This window comes from Taudactylus pleione, unplaced genomic scaffold, assembly GCF_031769625.1.
Source record: "Taudactylus pleione unplaced genomic scaffold, aTauple2 ptg000089l, whole genome shotgun sequence".
Lineage (NCBI taxonomy): Eukaryota > Metazoa > Chordata > Amphibia > Anura > Myobatrachidae > Taudactylus > Taudactylus pleione.
The window spans coordinates 9952778-9973540 of record NW_028284491.1 but is presented as its reverse complement, the minus strand read 5'-3'; the positions used below and the strand labels follow the sequence as shown (position 1 = coordinate 9973540).

The 20763-nt window shown below is 43.3% G+C and overlaps 1 pseudogene; it reads right to left on the bottom strand.

Moving 5' to 3' along the window:
* Nucleotides 1–774: 774 nt before the first annotated feature.
* On the bottom strand, nucleotides 775–893 carry LOC148527352 (5S ribosomal RNA; annotated as a pseudogene).
* Nucleotides 894–20763: the final 19870 nt, after the last annotated feature.

The window sequence follows — 20763 nt, the reverse complement described above, 5'->3', positions numbered from 1 at the left end:
CATTCTCGCGATGGCTTCTCCCTTCCTTCCGCTCTCGGCGTCAATGTAACTCCGCAAGCAGATCTTCCGTGTCTCCGTCCTGGAGGCGGCGTCATCGTCATCCGTCACTTCCGCCCTTATCCTGCCCATTCTCTCGATGGCTGTTCTTATCCATCCGCCCTCCGCGTCACTGTATCTCCACACACAAGCCTTCCCTTTCTATGGGAACATAAGTAGCGTCATCCGGATTCTAGCGTACTCCTGGCATTAATGCTAGGTAAATCATTTCCGCCCATACTTGAAATCGTTCACAGTTTCTTAAACGTTGTCTAAAACTTTAAAGAAGATCAAATGTTAGAATGTGTGTTATATTAAAAAACAGTGCTCAAACCACATATTGCTACTTGTTAAATATAGTTAGAAATATAAAATATAAAATAGCATGGTAGCTTATCCTGATTCATTAATTCAGCAACATAATCAACCCCCCTTTATTATATCAAGAAAAATACATATGTAAAAAATTGAGTTTTGTGATTTTCCCATAAAAGAATAAATTAGTAAAAAATTCAAATGTTCAGTTTAAACGAGGGCTACAAGGTTCCATTCTTTAATATAAAGACTCCCCCAATTTTGACATCTTTGTAATCCTTATTATGGTTTTGTAAGTACACTTGTGTGAGTCACATATTATTTGTTCGCTCAGGTATTCAAGAATCCTTTCAATTCCATATGTTCACAAGTCTTCAGTCTTCATTGCTCATATTCCCATCAGAAAATTGTCACCTGATACAATCTTTGCAGCACCTGGTATTCCCAGGGGGTCACCCATCCTAGTACTAACCAGGCCCATGGGTGCTTGGCTTCCAAGATCAGATGGTATTGGGCATACACCCAATGGTATGGCTGCAATAAAGGAAGGTGACCATAATTCACCATACCTGATCTTCTCAAAGAGGTCACCCTCCAAGGTACTGATCAGGCCCTCCACCATTACCAATATTGGATTAGCTGTGAGGTATGTTGATAGATGGGAAATTACCATTACAAGAATGGAGCAATTTCATAGTATTCATTATATCCCTTTGGTGTCAAAGTGACCAGTTCAAATAACCAATACATTTCACGTCTCGAAAGAAGGTTTCCGAGATCACCTCCTCTTTCCCCCAGTTTGACATGTTGAATGTTATGTCTTCCGGATTAGAATTATGTACAAGAGAAAAGTGTTTGGAGACAGCATGTCCTTCCACTTTGTTACGTATATTGCGGATATGCTCCTGGATCCTTAATTTTAATGGTCTCTTCGTTTTGCCCACGTATTTAAGTCCACAGGTACATTCCAATAAATAAATAACCGAAGTGGAATTGCAGTTCATAAAGCCTTTTATTGTGAACTCCTTCGACCCCTCTGAGTTTGTGAAAGTTTTTCTTTTAGGGTGAACAAATCTACAAATATTGCAATGGCCGCATTTAAAACTACCTTTGCATTTAAGCGTGTTGGACGTCACTGTGGTTTTCTTTTCTGGCAACATGCTTGGTGCTAATAGATCTTTTAAGTTTTTAGACTTCCTATAGACAATTTGTGGTTTGGATGGTAGGATGTTTCGTAATACTGGGTCCATTAAGAGGATGTTCCAATTCTTGTTAAAGGCTTTCCTAATTTGACCCTCGTGACCATTAAATGAAGTAACAAAAGGTATCTTCTCCGGTTTATCTGATCCTTCAGTCTTATATTTAAGGAGATCTACTCTGTCCAAAGATTTGGTTTTTTGAAGTGCAGTAGTAAGAATCGTCTCAGGATACTCCTTTTCTCTGAATCTTTCTGTATATATTTCAAGTTGTTCCTCACACGTCTTATTGTCACTACAGTTACGTCTAATTCTGTGGAATTGAGAATAAGGAATATTCCTCTTCCATTTATCCAAATGACAACTCTTAAAGTGCAGGTAGCTATTAGCATCCACAGTTTTGATGACATTCTTGGTACAGATGTTACCTTCCACCGATAATAGTACCAAGTCCAAAAATTCTATTTTAGTGGTATTGAAATTAGACGTAAATTTTAGATTCATATTATTATTTGAGATGTGGGTTAAAAATAAGTTAAAACTCTCCTCTGTACCTTCCCAGATAATCAATATATCATCAATATACCTTTTATACAAAATTAGGTTCATCCTAAATGGGTTGTTTGTATAAACATAACAATTCTCCCAACATCCCATAAACAAATTTGCGAAGCTTGGTGCAAAGGTGGTGCCCATAGCCGTACCGCATATTTGACGATAAAATTGATTAAAAAACTTAAAATAATTGTGGGTCAGTATAAAACACATAAGATCGCATAAGAATTCTCTTTGTAAAACATCCATAGAACCATCCAACTCAAGGAACTCTCTTGCTGCATTTATACCTTTTGTGTGCTCAATACACGTATAAATAGATTGCACATCTATGGTTGCCCAATTGTAACTCTGTTTCCACTGGATTCCTTCTAAACACTGCAACATATTTGTGGTGTCTTTAAGATAAGATTCCAATTTGATTACATATTTTTGTAAAAAAAGATCCACAAATTTTGATACATTAGAAGTTAGTGAATCGATACCCGCTATAATAGGCCTCCCCGGGGGTTCTGTTAGCGATTTATGTATCTTGGGCAAAAAATAAAATATAGGGGTTCGAGGGTTAGTATTCATCAGGAATTGAAATTCCTCTTTGTTGATGATGTTGTTATGCAGACCATGCACCAAAATGGTCCTTAATTCATCTATATAGTTATTAACTGGATCATTATCCAATTTCTCATATGAATTCCCATCATCTAATAGTCTATGAGCTTCTTTAAGATAATAATCATAGTCCATAATGACTAACCCTCCCCCTTCATCAGCCGGTTTTCTTTTATGGAAAAATCACAAAAATCTATTTTTTCCATATGTATTTTTCTTGATATAATAAAGGGGGGTTGATTATGTTGCTGAATTAATGAATCAGGATAAGCTACCATGCTATTTTATATTTTATATTTCTAACTATATTTAACAAGTAGCAATATGTGGTTTGAGCACTGTTTTTTAATATAACACACATTCTAACATTTGATCTTCTTTAAAGTTTTAGACAACGTTTAAGAAACTGTGAACGATTTCAAGTATGGGCGGAAATGATTTACCAAGCATTAATACCAGGAGTATGCTAGAATCCGGATGACGCTACTTATGTTCCCATAGAAATGGAAGGCTTGTGTGTGGAGATACAGTGACGTGGAGGGCGGATGGATAAGAACAGCCATCGAGAGAATGGGCAGGATAAGGGCGGAAGTGATGGATGACGATGACGCCGCCTCCAGGACGGAGACACAGAAGATCTGCTTGCGGAGTTACATTGACGCCGAGAGCGGAAGGAAGGGAGAAGCCATCGCGAGAATGAGAAGGAGAAGGGCAGATGTGACGGAAAACAATGATGCTACCTCCAGGACGGAGGTGTGATGTTCAGCCTATCCGGGTCCCGGGAGCGAGTGACAATAGACCGGAAGTGATGCAGCGATTAAGGGCGGAAGTAATGGAAAGGAGATGGATTCTGCCCTTTTCTGTTATAAGACAATTTACTTTTTTAAGGCTCAAAATATTAAGACACACTTAATTATATGGACTTGAGTTGTAGTAGCATTTATCCAAGTTATGCCAATTTACTATTTTGATCAACATTGTGGCATGTGCCAAACAGGAAGTGATGCGATTGTCCAACCTCTGATGAATTAGTGTGGGGGTATAAAAGGGAGAGGGCCCCACCATACCAGTATCCCCTTGATGAAGTCCCCAGGACGAAACGCGTTGGGGTTGATTCTGCCTTGCCTCTTGAACCAATGAATGAGCCTATTATTATCCACTTTATCCAGATAAGCTATTCATTTATTTATTTTCTTAAAAAGGAGATTTTCTTTTTAAAAATGAATATTATATGCTGAGTCTTTTAGACCTCTTCCTCTGATTTTATCCACCAGTCTTAAAAGGGTCTATTGTGTTTTAAATGTACCTGTTTTTATTTATTTCTATGTATTTTGTGTACTCATTAAATTGTTAAATTATTTATTTATAAGCACTGGCACTTTCAATATTTTTTTTTATCACATTGTGAGATTCACAAAACTTTTTACATAATTAATGCACTTTGGTAAACCAGTCGCTCTGTAGTCATCTTATTTTCCTATATATATATATATATATATATATATATATATATATATAAAAGAGGCTCTGGTTAAGGGATTCTTTCATCCTTCTAAATCCCCAGTAGGAGCGGGTTTTTTCTTTGTCCAGAAGAAGGATGGATCACTCCGACCCTGCATTGACTTCCATGGACTGAAGAAGATCACAGTCAAAAACACGTATCCCTTGCCGCTCATCTCCGTTCTCTTTGCCAACTGCGTGAGGCTTCCATTTTTTCGAAAGTTGATCTTAGAGGCGCCTATAACCTCATTCGCATCAGGGAAGGAGATGAGTGGAAGACGGCATTTAACACCCATTCAGGACATTTTGAGTATCTAGTTATGCCTTTTGGCCACTCCAACACCCCAGCCGTTTTTCAAGATTTTATCAATGAGGTGTTAAGGGATTTTCTGGGAGTCTTTGCAGTGGTCTATTTAGATGACATCCTCATCTATTCCAAGTCCGTGGAGAAACATCATAGACATGTGAGGCTGGTATTATAGAGACTTTTGGATAACAGCCTATACAGTATGCCAAGCTTGAGAAATGTGAGTTTGAGGTTAAAGAGGTCTCCTTCTTAGGCTATATAATCTCTTTGCAAGGTGTGTCCATGGATGCCGGCAAGGCGAAGGCTATCTTGGATTTGGGACAACCCACTACGCTGAAGGCCGTCGATCGTTTTTTGGGTTTTTTGAACTACTATTGCATGTTCATTAAGTTATTCTCCTCCATTGTCTCACCAATCATGGAGCTATCTAAAAAAGGAGCGGAGTTCGCTAATTGGTCGACTAGTGCCTTTCAAGCCTTCAACACACTTAAGGCAGCTTCTGTGTCTGCTCCTGTTCTTCAGCATCCCAACCATGAATTTCCATTTGTTGTGGAATTGGATGCTTTCCCAGAGGGTTCTCAAAGATAGCAAATTTCATCCGTGCGCTTTATTTTCCTGGAAATTTTACTCTGCAGGAATGAACTATGATGTTGGCAACCGGGAGCTTTTGGCCATTAAGTGGGCGTTTGAGGACTGGAGACACTGGTTAGAGGGGGCAAATCATGTGGTGACGGTTCTCATGGATCGTAAAAATCTGGCCTATATCGAAATGGCCAAGACGTTGAATGCAAGGCAGGCTTGCTGGGCTCTATTCTTCACCCGGTTTAATTATTTAATCGCCTTCCGACCAGGGTCTAAGAATATAAAGGCGGACGCCCTTTCTCAAAGTTTCTCCTTCAATCAGCCTCCAATTACTTCGGAAGAGACCATCATTCCGGCTTCCCGGATTCATCTAGCCTTGACTAGAACCTTGGCGGATTCCCTTAAGCAATGCCAGTCTGAGGCTTCTCCTGAAATGCCTCCAGGATTGATGTTTGTCCCTGAGAGATCTCATAACGCAGTCCTAAACAACTTCCACTTGTCCAAGGCTGTTGGTCATCCAGGCATCGTTAGAACTCTTGATCTACTTTACCTTTCAGTTAGGTGGCAGTCCATGTCTCATGATGTTCGTGAGTTTGTGGCGGCTTGTGATGTCTGTTCCACAAACAAGACTCTCTGGACTACTCCTTCTGGCCTGTCATGTCCACTGCCTACTCCTTCTAAGCCTTGGACCCATATAGCAATGGATTTCATGGTGGATCTCCTGTCATCTTCTCGCTGTTCGGTCATCTGGACTATTGTGGACCGATTCTCGAAGATTGTGCATTTTGTTCCCCTCAACAAATTGCCTTCAGCTAAAGAATTGGCAGTACTCTTTATACAACATGTTTTCAGACCTCATGGTCTTCCATCAGACATTGTCTCAGATCGTGGTACCCAATTTGTTGCTCGGTTTTGGAGATGCTTTTGTGCTGATCTGGGTATTAATGTTAGTCTGTCATCAGGGCATCACCCACAGTCCAACGGACAGACGGAGTGGGCCAATCAGTCCCTGGAACAGTACCTCCACTGCTTTATCTCTAAGTGTCAAAACAACTGGGTTATTCTTTTGCCGTTTGCTGAATTTGCATATAACAACTCCTGCCATTCTGCTTCTTCAGTATCTCCTTTTTTCTGCAATTTTGGGACTCATCCTAGGAGTAATTCCTTTGAGACTACATCAACTACAACTCCTTCATCTTCATCTGTTTCTAGGTTACGGTCAGTCTGGAAGAAAGTGCACCATTCTCTACTTCAAGCATCTGGTCGTTCCAAGGTTTGGACTGACAAGCTTCGTAGGCCCTGTAATTTCAAAGTGGGAGATTTAGTTTGGCTGTCCTCCAGAAACATTAACCTGTGCCAGAGATCACAGAAGTTGGGTCCCAAGTTCATTGGCCCTTTTAGAATTATTTCTCAAGTAAATCCTGTGGCCTTTCGACTGAAGTTACCCCGGACTCTCAGGATCAACAACACTTTCCATTGTTCTCTCCTAAAACTGGTTTTCTTTTCCTCCAGGTTTTCTTTGAGGCGTTCAGTCAGGCCTCCATTGGTGCTCGCTCAAGATCACCAGGAGTTTGTGGTGGAAAAAATTCTTGACTCAAGAATTTCATGAGGTTGCCTTCAGTTTCTTGTCCACTGGAAAGGGTATGGAACGGAGGAGTGCTCCTGGATTCCTGAAAGGTCTTTACATGGTTTTTCGAGAACTTTCCTGACAAACCAGGGTCTAAGTGTTCCTTAACCCTTCGACAAGGGGGGAACTGTCACAAGCCGCTGCACTGAGAACACAGGGTGAGGCAAATGCCAGATGATCATTCGCTGAACTCCTCCCCATCAGCTGTCCGTCATCCTTAGTCTGTCCTGGATTGGCTCCTGTGGCTATTTCCTGCTGGTACAAAGGCTGCTCCGATGCCGGTGATAGCGTTTCACATGTTTTTCTGGCTTTGGTGTTGTCTCCTGTTATCCAGTTGAGAACCCAGCCCTCCTGTCAGCTTTTGTTCCCTGCCGTTTGTATCATCTAGGCGGCACGGTCCGCATATCTACTATCTGCCATTTGTGTCTTCCAGGCGGCACGGTCTGCATATCCATGCACTGCCATTTGTATCATCCAGGCGGCACAGACAGCACTCAGTGTCCAGAGTGCACAGTTCTGCATCCAGCTGCTTGTGTCAACCCGGCAGCACAGACCGCACTCCAACGTCCAGTTGATTGTGTCAACCTGGCAGCACAGGCTGCAATCCAGCGTCCAAAGTATGCAATCCAGTGTACCACCGCTTGTGTCAACCCGGTGGCACAAGCAGCAATCCAGCATCCAAAGTATGCAATCCACTATACCACTGCTTGTGTCAACCCAGTAGCACTGGCCGCAATCCAGCGTCCAAAGTACGCAATCCAGCATACCACTGCCAGTGTCAACCTGGCAGAACTGGTCCCTCATCAGACCAGCTCTCAAGGCTGCTACTCAGCCCAAAGGCCGCATCTTGCTCTACGGCCCACAGGCCACAGCATGCCAAGGTTTACCAGCCCTTAAGGCTGCTACTTGGCCTAAAGGCCGCATCTTGCTCTACAGCCCACAGGCCACAGCCTGCTAAGACTTAGCAGCCCTCAAGGCTGCTACTCGGCCCAAAGGCTGCATCTTGCTCTACTGCCCACAGGCCACAGCTTGCCAAGACTTACCAGCTCTCAAGGCTGCTGCACGGCCCAAAGGCCATATCTTGTTCTACGGCCCATGGGCACAGCTTTCCAAGGTTTACCAGCCCACAAGGCAGCTGCACGGCCCAAAGGCCGCACCATATCTCACTGCCCTTGGGCCACGACTAGTCAAAGACTTACCAGTCCTCAAGACTGTTGCTTAGCCCAAAGGCTACATCAACTTCTTCAGCCCTCGGGCCACAACTAGTTAAAGTCTACCAGCCCTCAAGGCTGCTCCACGGCCGCAGCTAGCCAAGTATTCCAGCTCTCAAGGCTGTTGCTGGACTCATACTCTCTAAAATATACCCAAATTCTAACATCAACTTTGAAGAACACCTTATTACTACTATCCAGATAACCCTGTATGAATTATTTTTAAATGTATGAATTTATGAATATTATTTATATTTTAATACTACCATATGAGGTGGCACTTTAATTGTATCAATAATCCTTAATGACACAGTACACCATATAAATTGCTTGTTTAGCCACTAAATGTATTCTCGGTCTAAACACTCCATTATTGAACAGTTTCACATTAATTCGCTATAGTCTATTTTTTTATAGTATATATATATATATATATATATATATATATAATGTATAGTGTATATAGTATTATTGAACATGACCCAAGTTGCATTTCATTACAGGACTAGAATAGAACAATTAACATACATACATTCAAATTGTCTAAATTCTGAATTTATACATTGTTTTTAAGTATGTCTACTTACATATATTTTCATTAGAATTATGTTTCTTTTTTTTACATTTAAATCATTAAAAATGTTTGAGCACTTCTAGTACCATAGAAATTTAGAGCTGGGTTATAACTCCACATAACTCCACATATGGGCTTTTAATTGTCTAGCACCCTCTCTGTCTGAACATAGCACCCCTTTGAACATTTTATAGCCCCCTCTGATGTGGGGCTGGCTCTAGCCAAGGAGGTCTTTTTTTCAGAACTTCCTCCCATATGAGAGCTCTGCTTTGGCTCATACAGTGTCTGCATGAGTCACAGTGCTGGTACTTGGCTAGCGATTAAAGGAGCACTAGTCCTGCCCATCACACCAAGCTCACCTTCCCAGGGAATAGCAGTCGCCAAGTTCTGGGCTGCCTCTCACACCTCTCCACTGGAGGAGAACCAAACTGAAGAGGATGGAGAGACGAGGGGAAAGTGGGAATGAGTGTTGCTTTCAGCATACTTAATGAACAGCATTTATAAAACATGTTGCAAAACGAGTAAACAGTGAATGTCTTTGAAATACTTTCATCCAAGAGGTTGAATCATCTCTTTTTGTTCTGTTTATTTAGCAGTGTGCTTTGAAGGTGGTTAGTAAGTATGAAAGTTAATTTCTTAATTAATCATTTAGATCACCCCTGCAGAAAAAAAAGAATTCGGGCTAATGGGAAGGCTAAATAATATGATATGTTGCCGAAGAAGTTTGATTGCTATGGTCTTGCTAACACCTTATGTCTCACCTAGAATGAACACAGTATTGGAGGGCAAGAAACACACAGGCTGCCATTCAGCAGAAACCAGTTACAGATGTGTCTGCTATGGAGGATTTCCCCACCCCCCTCGCACAGCAGGAAGTCTGAAGGGGGCCCTTCTTAGCTAGTAAATGGTGCACTGAATGTGCCATTATAATAACCCTTTGCTGCCAGAACAGGTTGTGGCAGCAAAGAGTTTAAACCAACATGAGATACACTAAACGTGCTGGTAATCTGTTGATATTAAATATATAGTCATACTAAATGTAGTGTATGTAGTAGCCATAGTGAACCTTTTTTAAAATGCACCTAAATTCCCGGTTAGCTGCATTCACTTTTAAGGGGAGATGTATCAAACCTTTGAGAGAAAGATAAAGTAGCGAAGTTACTCAGAGCAACCAATCGGCTATCATTTATTTAGCACTGTCTATGAAATGAGAGAGGCTGATTGGTTGCTATGGATAATTTCTCCTCTCTCTCTCTCTCTCTCTCTCTCTCTCTCTCTCTCTCTCTCTCTCTCTCTCTCTCTCTCTCTCTCTCGTTTGGTACATCTCCCCTGCAGTCTTTATTTTTTGCTGTACTTTGCATATTTTCATGTCGGATTATTATGAAATGTACCTGTTTCTGTGCTAGGTTTACACCATTCAGTTAGTCACAACAGAATGTAAGGAGAATGAGTTTCCAGAATGGCATCCCAATAGCCAGATTTTCCCCACCTCCAAGGACCTTTGCCAGAATGTGGGAATACAAGGGTAGGCCACAGTGTTATGTTATTATGTTATTAAAATATCCTAGTACAAAAGGTATGCTTGCTGGAGACATTAATACAAAATAGTGGCTGCTCAGAACAACCTAATAGTCTTTCACAGGTGCATGAAAGGGAGGGGGTGTAAACTAGACTAGAAAAAAGAAAAATATGTCCCCTAGCAGCACACTGCAATAGACCAGCTATACGATTTGAATACTTCATGATAATAGAAATCTAGAGATCTTTATGGCACATATATGCAAAGATATGTTTAAGCCACCTGGGCCATGTCAAGGCATCTCTGTACAGGAGGTCCCTAATGCTACATGATAATAGCACCAACTATGGGTCATATAATTGCATACTGTTATACCACATGATAATATACAACTCACTGGTGGTACACCAGAATCCTCAAAATAGAACTACAGGAACCAGCACAGCCTCCTAATGCTGATCCCATTCATGCCTCCCCATGGAGACATTGCTATAGAAACATTATATATAGCACTATAAAAACTAAAGGCAGTCACCACTTACAAATGGGTATGTGCTTCAGGAAGGTTGCATTATTTCCAGTGGCAGAGATACAAACCACCAGAGGAAGTCTATGTACCTCTACACTGAGCTCCAATCCCCACCAGTCAAAATTATCAGTGGCAAACGCAGGATTTTGAAAGGGGGGTTTCCAAACTGATTTAGATATATATATATATATACATACATACTGTATATCGCTATAGTACTTCTGTACTTTACAGACTTATTACCTTATTAAGTGTCCAGCGTCATTCTCTACCATCCAAGTGGGCACAGAGAGGGAATATAACCATGTGGCGAGCCCGCGAGGGGACAACTTTCACCAAAAGTTCTCTATAATAAGGCAATAAGGCCCTCATTCAGACCCACTCGCGAGCGGCTGTCCGCTCGCAAGTGGGTCGATGGTCCCCACTGCGCATGCGCACGACGGAGGGAGCTCCGTCGTGCGCATGCGCGAGACCCGACGAGCGAAGGACTTTCCTTCGCTCGGAGTGTCTCATCAAAGGGGGTGTGCTGTCGATGGTGACTAACAGCACGCCCCCTTTGGTGGGCGTGCCGGGGGCGTGCCTGCCAGACGTAGGCGTTCCCAAGGGAACGCCTACCGTCTGAAGCCGGCCCCACTGACATCACTAGTGATGTCAGTGGGAGTGATTTTGGCTCTGATAGAGCCAAAATCACTCCTGGCCTTGCGGTTGAAAAACCCAACCGCAGGCTTTTGCTCGCAGTTTCGATGGTCGCGATGGTCAAGACCATCGCGACCATCATCCTGCACGCTCGTATATGCTGTGGGTGGTGACCCACAGCTATACGAGCGTCCAGGAGGACGCTCCATATTAATGGAGGTGGGCCCTGATTCAGAGCGAGCGCTCTGGTCAGAGCGTCCGGCTCTGAATCAGGGCCAAAGTCCGTAAAGTACACAAGTATCATTATATATATATACATACACACACACAGATATATATATATTTTTTTTATAGACCGTTCAGCATTGCAGACACACACACACACTGACACACTACATACTGACACACACAAAGACTACATTGACACACACACTGACAAAGACTACATACTGACACACACAAACTGACAGACTACACAATGTCATACACGCGTATACTGACACACGCAAACTGACAGACTACACAATGTCACCCACTGACAGACTACATACTGACACACACAAACTGACAAAGAAACAGACCACATACTGACACACACAAACTGACAAAGAAACAGACCACATACTGACACACACAAACTGACAAAGAAACAGACCACATACTGACACACACAAACTGACAAAGAAACAGACCACATACTGACACACACAAACTGACAAAGACTACACACTGTCACACACACATTCTGACACACAAACTGACAAAGACTAACACACCTCTTTCACTTAAAAAGTGAATGTGAATGTAGGCAAATACAGCATCATTTATTAAAGATTCCCACCTCCCCTGCCAACAACCCCCGTCCCCTCACCCGGCAACCACCCTGCGCTGGCAAGACACCACATACACATCCCCGCCGGCACCTCCTTACCTTTGTTGCGCATCCCCACATGTAAGTCACACACCTGTGGGGCTCCGGGGAAAAGCGCCATGGATACAATCAGCGAGTCACTGGGCGGCAGCCTCTCACGAAGCACCATCCTCGGAACAGCCTGGGAGGAGCTGCGCACTGCACAGCTGCAGCTCCCCCGTCAATCAGCCAGCCCAACCCAGTCCCAGCCAGTGTACAAAGTCGGCTGCTGTTGGTCAGCTGCCCGTCAATAGAGCGGCGGCCAGGGGGGGTTTCTAGGTACTCGGAAACCCCCCCTGCGTGCGCGGGTGATTATGACCATTTAAATCTTATCATGGATATCTAGACCTTTATCGCTGTGGAGAACACATCAGGTTGAGACTCCAGGGGGTTTTTAGAAGTAGAGATGTTGCCCATAGCAACCAATCATATTCTACTTTATATTTAACTAACACCTTCTAGAAGATAATAGCTAGAATCTGATTGGTTGCTGTGGGCAACATCTCTAAAAACTCTCACTTTAGTAAATTTACCCCCAGCTGTCTGTGTCTAATCACCACATTACACTTATAACATAAAAAAATGGGACACCTGAGTACTAAGAAAGTTTCATGCCATGAGGTATCAAACGTTCTAAAAAGAACTAGAGGAGTAGTTGCCAATAGTAACCAATAAGATTTTATCTTTTTACAGAATGCACAAGGTAAATGATAGCTAATATTGTATCCCATTACTCTTTGGAAGGTTGGATTTGTCTCCCCTTATATTCTTGCCAAATCACCTTAGGAACAATATCTGACCAGATTAAAACAAAATAAGGAGCAAACAAAACACTCCATGTTGGGCATAATTAAGTCAATAAAATACTGGAACGGTTAACGACAAGAAGAAAGACAAGATTTTAATCCAGTGCATTTATTAGGTAAAATTAGTCATTTATACCGTGTTCTCTGGAAAAATAATAAAAGTTAAATCTTTATTAATTTTTCATTAAAATATTGTGCTCAGATATTGGGTGAAATATTGAATAAAATCGAAGTTTAGTATTCATACAGAAAAGGTAATTAAAAAATCCTATTACCATTGGTCATATCACATAACTTATTTGATTGTGTACATCCGAGTACTAGTGATCATTATATTAAGTTCTTTTCCCAAATGTTATCAGTGTAGGTAATTTAGGCTTTTTATATCACTGAGCTTCCTTTGTGACAGTGCTGTTATGCAGCGATTGTACAATACTCTGGCTTATGGTGCATACACATGGTCAGACTTGCTAGATCAACGATGAACGATTTGACAAATGATTTCATGAACGATGAATGATTTCTGACAGTATTAAAATGAATTAAATAGTCCAAATCTGTCTACAAACACAGTCGATGTCAGATATTGTTATCTGACATGCAGGAATGCCATAGTTGGTCGATGCATGCCCTACATGTCAAAGATATGAACAATTGAACGATTTTTACAATTGTTATCATTCGTATCTGATAATAAATCTTACCCTGTGTAGGCACCATTACAGGGAGTAATCCGCAAGACAGTAACAAGTATCTGTTATTATGTAACTTCCTAGTGGTGACAGGATATTTCAACTCTCAAAGTATAACATATAGAGCAGTGACAGATATAACTACGTATCTTCCTAGTGGCAAGGGACACATAGAACAGTGACAGATATCGTTCACTGTGTATTTATCATACAGTTGAATGGGGAGCTAGTGTATAATTGATATGGTTGTAGTTTCCATTTGAATCACGGCTTTGCAGTCATGCCACATATATATGCTTTATTTCCACCTGTTTGTATCTGTCTGTATATTTTTCTGACCCACATTCATGTTTATCTCAATGATTATAGATGTTAAGGATTATTTATACATTTATCTTTATGCTCACAAACAGTGGCGTAACTAGGGTATATGGAGCCCAGGGCAAATGTCAAAATGGAGCCCCCGCCCTATGTGTGCGCGCGGTGAAAATGGGCATGGTCACAAGGGGCATGGCCACTTAAAAATGGGGCATGTAACATGACACAAACCCCTCTCTCATCACTCTGAACATTCCTTTCCATTCCATATGCACCTTAATGCAGTGTCCCCAGTAGTGGTCCCCCTTAAGCAGACCCCCAGTAGTGCCCCTTATACAGTACCCCCAGTAGTGGTCCCCCTTATGCCGCCCCCCCATTAGTTCCCCTTATACAGTGCCCCCAGTAGTGGTCCCCCATATGCAGGCCCCCAGTAGTGCCCCTTATACAGTGCCCCCAGTAGTGGTCTCCCTTATGCAGGGCCCCAGTAGTGATCCCCCTTATGCAGTGCCCCATGTAGTGGTCTGCCCTATGCAGTTCCCCCTAGTAGTGGTCCCTCTTATGCAGGCCCCCAGTAGTGCCCATTATACAGTGCCCCCAGTAGTGATCCCCCTTATGCAGTGCCCCATGTAGTGGTCCCCCTATGCCGTGCCCCCAGTAGTGCCCCTTATACAGTACCCCCAGTAGTGGTCCCCCTTATGCAGGCCCCCAGTAGTGATCCCCCTTATGCAGTGCCCCATGTAGTGGTCTGCCCTATGCAGTTCCCCCTAGTAGTGGTCCCTCTTATGCAGGCCCCCAGTAGTGCCCATTATACAGTGCCCCCAGTAGTGTTCCCCCTTATGCAGGCCCTCAGCAGTGATCCCCCCTAACCAGTTCCCCCTGTAGTGGTCCTCCCTATTCAGAGCCCCCAATAGTCCCCCCCATGCAGTGCCCCACTCCCCAGTAGTGCCCCCAGTAGTGGTCCCAGTAATGGATTTTTTTTATAGGTACCCCTATGGATTACTTCAGATAGTAGGTGAGTATGTGTGATAGTGAGTGTGATAATGAGTGTGAGTGTGCATGTATGTTATAATAAAATTTTACTGTCATGGTGTATGTTGTGTTTATTACGTATTGCTTTGGTTGTGGAACTACAAGTGCCAGCAGGCCCGTAATGTCCCACATGCTAGTATTTGTGGTTCTCCAAATACCAGCAATCAGGGGAGGCTTGCTGGTATGTGTTGTTCCACAACTAAAGACAATATTTAACCCTTTCTTTTACACTACACATACCCTATCAACCCGGCAGCCACCGCCCTAGGGTGTCGGGGATAGCCCTGGGCTATCAGCCTAGGCCAACTCCCCAGGGATCCCTGGCCTGGGCTGACTAATGGTCAGGGCTGATGCTGTGGCTGGGGGGCCCAGTGAAAGGGCACCCCATGCTGTGGCATCAGTCCCCCATTAGAAAGGGTCCAGGGCTGGTTTTAAATATACGGAGAACCTCATGTCGGTTTTTTTTCCCATATATTTAAAACCAGCTCTGTCCCTGCTGCCTGTTGCGAATTAGAATGTTAATTATCGGGGTCCATTCGGACCCAGATAATTAACATCATGAATAGGCCCCTTGATGTTATCTGTTTAATTTGATTATCTGTATACCCTAATGTCATCTGGGTACACACTGAGACGATGTCGGCACGATATGTCGTTACCGACCGAATCGGAACGGCATATCGGCCGCATCACTCAGTGTGTACGGCCAATATGCACGATCCCGCAGTCGCATGCGGTATCGTCCAGTCGGCTATGCTACATGACCAACTGGATGATATCGCATGCGGCCCCGTTGCAGATAATGAAGAACGGAATGAGGGATCATTCCATCGTTCATTACCTCGTTCGGGACGACATATAGGCTGGGTATACATCGCTCAGTGTGTACCCAGCTTTACACAGGATCATCCTCAGAACAGGACCATTTAAGGTTACTTCAAAATCTGATAAAGTGGAGAAGTTGCTTCTAACCGTCATTTCAAACACTGTGCTAGATAAATGACAGTTAGACTGGGTACATATTACACAATAAATTAGATGACTTGTCATTTTGAGGCAAATCGGAACGACAAAGCGTGCATATTGTGCAGCCGGAATGGGTATGAATTGAAATCCCGGCAGGTACCTGCTGTCAATATACTGTATACTTACCCTCCCCCCTTGTCCCCCTAACCATAACCCTTTGTTTCTACATCCTAACAACAACCCATCTCCACCCCATCCTAACCCTCCCCGTTAGTGCCTAAACCTAACCCTCCGCTCTTGGTGCCTAAACCTAACCCTCCCCCCTTACTGCCTAAATCTAACCCCCCAGTGGTGCCTAACCCTAACCTCCCCCACCCATAGCCTAACCCTATGCCCCCCCGTGATGCCTAAACCTAACCCTCCGCCACCTCAACTAAGTCCTAAACAGCCCTGCTATACTCACGTCTGACATCCTGGCTGTCGGGATTCCGGCGTTGGGAAGTCACCTACTGCCGGTATTCTGGCGCCAGTCTTGTAGCCAGGTAGTGGCATTCCAGCGCCAGGTTCAGGGTGCAGCATGTTGGTATAGTAACTACATCCCTGTGCAGTGTGTATGCCTGATTGCGCGCTCCCAAGGGTCGTATGTGACATTGTGTGATTGGCACTGCTGCACGGCCAATCACACGATATCGCATGCAGACTGTGTCATTTAATGAAGGACGGAACGAGTTATCGTCCCGTCGTTCATTAATTCTTCTAGTGTGTACCAGCAATTGCCTCGACCACTGGCAGGATTGTGTACCCAGCCTTAGAAGCTGATTGGATGTTTTGGGTAACTTCTTCACTTTATCTCCTTCCATTGTCTCCAAGACTTGATACATCTGCCCCTGGCACACAAGTATTCCTGTTTATTTAAAGAGGTATTCGGGTGACAGAGATCCATATGTTTATCATGCACATTAAAGAATAATATAAGTCTTAACTTTACATCTTCAGGGAGATGTATCCATTTTATTGCTGAACATCAGAAATTCATAACATTTCTTTGTAAAATCCCTTTGGCAGCTGGGAAGTTTAGCCTTGGGCTAGCTATAGTTGCCCTTTTAAGCTCCACGCACCCTACATTGTCCTTTCCTATGTTCACCATATGGTGAATGTATAAATAGGGAATACAAAACAAAGAAACACTAATGAAGGTGCTATGTAATTATATAGAGGTGCTGGGTGCGCAGCCGTATGGAGCAGTGTCAATGCTCCTATTCAAGTTCTTGTGAGAACTGATAAACATGTGATAAAAAGTAGGATACAGCACAGAAACTCAGCACCAACCAATGTATTAAAAGTAAAAAACTGTTTTAATATCATATAGATAAAAGTGTGATGATTGTATATCAATCCCAATAAATTTAACAATCATATAGCATAGGTATTGTATTTGATGAATTGTAAATGAATAGAATAGTACAGCCACACAATCATTGCATAAATATAAGTGGATACATGTTACCAATAGGACTGAGTCTGTGGAAACTGGAGTTGTACAGTTCTGCCCTCCACTGGAGGTCTCCTATGGTGCGTGTCCAAGGACAGTAGGGGTCCCAATAAATGATAGGTATAGAGCAAGTCAGCAGCTAGATGCAGAGCGTCTGTAGGACTGGAGACTACAGGAGAATGATGATATGTCACCGCTGATGTACTGCGGGTTGCTGTGTGTGTACTCCAAAAGTTCAGGAAATAGCCAGTGTATAGCTGGTGTACCTCCAGGTAATCAGGCTTGCATGGGAGCAGGAACCGTGTTGTGGTATACAGCAAATACCCAGTGAAGGTCTGCTCCAGTCTTAGTGAGTAGGTAACAGCTGTATTGATGAGCAAAGTGGCGGCTCAAGCAAAGTAGCAAAGATTGTGAATATTTGCGGTGGCGGCTGGTACAATTCAGTGACCTGCAATAGCAGGTGGAAGCGACAGTGCCTGGCGTGTTTCCCCGTGGATCCTCCCACGGCTTCGTCAGAGGCATATAGGGATATAAATAGGGTATGCTCCCTGTGTTTAACTTGTTACCTTTACCCACTAGCATTGTATCCTACAGATAATGCACCTAAAATAGAATAAGAAGCATTCAGGGTCTGACATTTTGTACTAACAAAGGTGTTACACATTGGGATCTATACAAACTGCGATAAGCATGCCGCGAATAAACTGATGAGCAACATATCACAGGCGAACATCTTGTACAGGTGCCCTCTCACTATACGAGCAGAATAGATTACACATACATATGAAGTCCATTGAGGCTACTGGACATGGAATTCATGTGATTTATGCTACTTCAGGAACTAGTTCTTTGATGATCCAGTGAGCATCCATACACATAGGTCCTCTATAGACTCATTATCGGGCCAGTTGCAGAATTGCATGCAAGTTGGCCATACTTTCTCCTGCAATTCTGCAAAGTCTGCAAGTCCATTGACACGCCCATTGCAGCCCAGTAACATCAGTTACATCCCATCTGTCACATGCGGAGATGCGAATGAAATGCGTATAGCCCCGTACTTGCGTACACTTGGTTCCGGAGCAAGCGCAGTGCGAATATACATACAGGTGCACATTCAACTCTGCAATCAGGTCCCTAACGAACTTCTTATTCATTTTACTATTGGTAGCAAGTTAACTATATTGTTTTTTTAAACTATAACTTCAAGCAAATTGGCCAATTGTGAAAAATGATGTGATAAATAGTTTAGTAGTTAGAAGCACACAATAGTTTTGCAATAGCAGCAGTGAGACACTTATTTCCTGGGCCTAATACACACCACCACTAGTCCCATTGACTCTCGGAGGAGTAGGTCACTGTTATATTCACCCCCATGCATTCAGCCTCTTCCCTAGTGATAAGGGTGGTACAGTATAGGGGACAAGAGGATGGGAACTATTTTGTAAGTATGGTCCAGTAGCACCATCATTTAGAACTCACTGCTTTTTGACCTGCAGAAAGATGTGGTACGGATTTTTCCTACTAGGAAAATAAACAGGACTCTTCCCCATATGATCTTCATTCCTAAATATTTGTTCCTTTAACCCTTACATTCATAAAGCAGCAATGACAGGGTTACACAGTGCTCTGTCATTTAAAGCAGTGACTCATGTAGCATAACAGCATTTCCCAGCAGCACTCTCTCACCACTTCCTGCTTTCTGATGCCAGTGTGCTGCCAGTAGGGTACAGGCTGTATGTGCTGTAATTGGGTACATTAACTAATCATTTAGGGGCTTTGTCTGCAGTGTCAAAAACAACTCTTAAATAGCAGTATGCTTCTTTTACCATATATCTCTTTCTGCTTTGTTAAAGTTGATTTTCTATTTTTCTGACACATATTTCACGGTTGCTGTCTAAACTGCATAGTAGGAAAACTGGGAATGCCATGTCTGGGCCTCTCCACAGGTTGGAAGATTCTCACCCCTGTCCTTGATGTCCGCGCTCTATGTAAGGGATGTAGTCAGCATCCCGGCGTGCGGGATGCCTACGGTAAAAAATAACAGCGCCGGAATCCCGACAGCGTCGGGATCCCAGCTCCAGAATCCCGACTGCCGGCATCCTGAAGGTAAGTAGCAGGGGTTAGGGGGAGGTTAGATTTAGGGTTAGGGGTTAGGGTTAGGCACTAGGGGGAGGGTTAGGTTTAGGCACTAAGGAGGGAGGCTAGGTTTAGGCATCAGGGAGGGAGGGTTAGGGTTATGGGTAGGGGTAAGGGTTAGTGGTAGGATACTTACCTAATGGTGTCGGGATTCTCACTGTCGGGATGGCGCTGTTGGTATTCTGACCGGCGGCATCCCGAGTGCCAGGATTCCATACCCAACCCCTATGTTAGCTCCACTGCCAGTGTACCCTAACACATTTATTATATTGTATATTTTTTAAATTAAAGAAGGTAAGAAGGGGGCCCAAACCAGCATGTTGTCTATTTGTCCCTGGGGTATTATTTTGCCTTATTCCCAGGGACATGCACTATGCGGTCTGGTGCGTCTATGGTGACACTCAATAGCGCGATGATTGCTACTTAGATTCCCATGACAGGGGACTGCTCAGTGTGGATGCGCTGTGCTATTCCCTGCTGGATTACTGTTGCCAACATTCATTATGACTACAACTGAATCAGACAGCCTGCCTAAACGTCGCCTAAGTTTACCTGTCGTCTCGCTATTATATTTGTCTTTTCTAGCATTGAAACTGGATTATTTGGATACAAATTGTGGGTTATTGTCTGATCCATCTTTAAATCCATAATCAACCTATAACTACAAATCCTGGGGGCAACTGAATACCCATGAACTTTCTTGCAATAAGGGAAAGGTCTCCAATATTCCTGATCATCATTATTCAACTTATAGGCATCAGATTGCTGTGAAAGTGCCTCAGTATTGCTTGGGAAACAATATATGTAATATATTATTATTATTATTAATATTATTATTATTATCGTTAGTATGCCATATTTTGTTATGAACATTTTACTTAGCACTGTGCACAATTTTTCAGGTGCTCACATAATAGTGCAAACTACAACAAGAAAGGGGATGCAGTCAGGAAGTCGATGGTCGAAATGCCGACAGCCGGCTTCCCGACTATCTAATCCCGGCAGGGCTCTAATGACAGGCATCGAAATCCCGACGCTTGTTATTTTACCTATGCCTGGAGCCCGATGCCCGGTATACCGAACGAAGGTAAGCCGGGGCGGCGGACGCAGACAGCCGCGGGGGGGAGGGTTAGGCTAGGGGCTCCCGTGGGTGGGTTTAGGGTTAGGCACCCCCCTGGGAGACAGGTTTAGGCTGCGGGGAAGGGGGTGTTAGGTTTA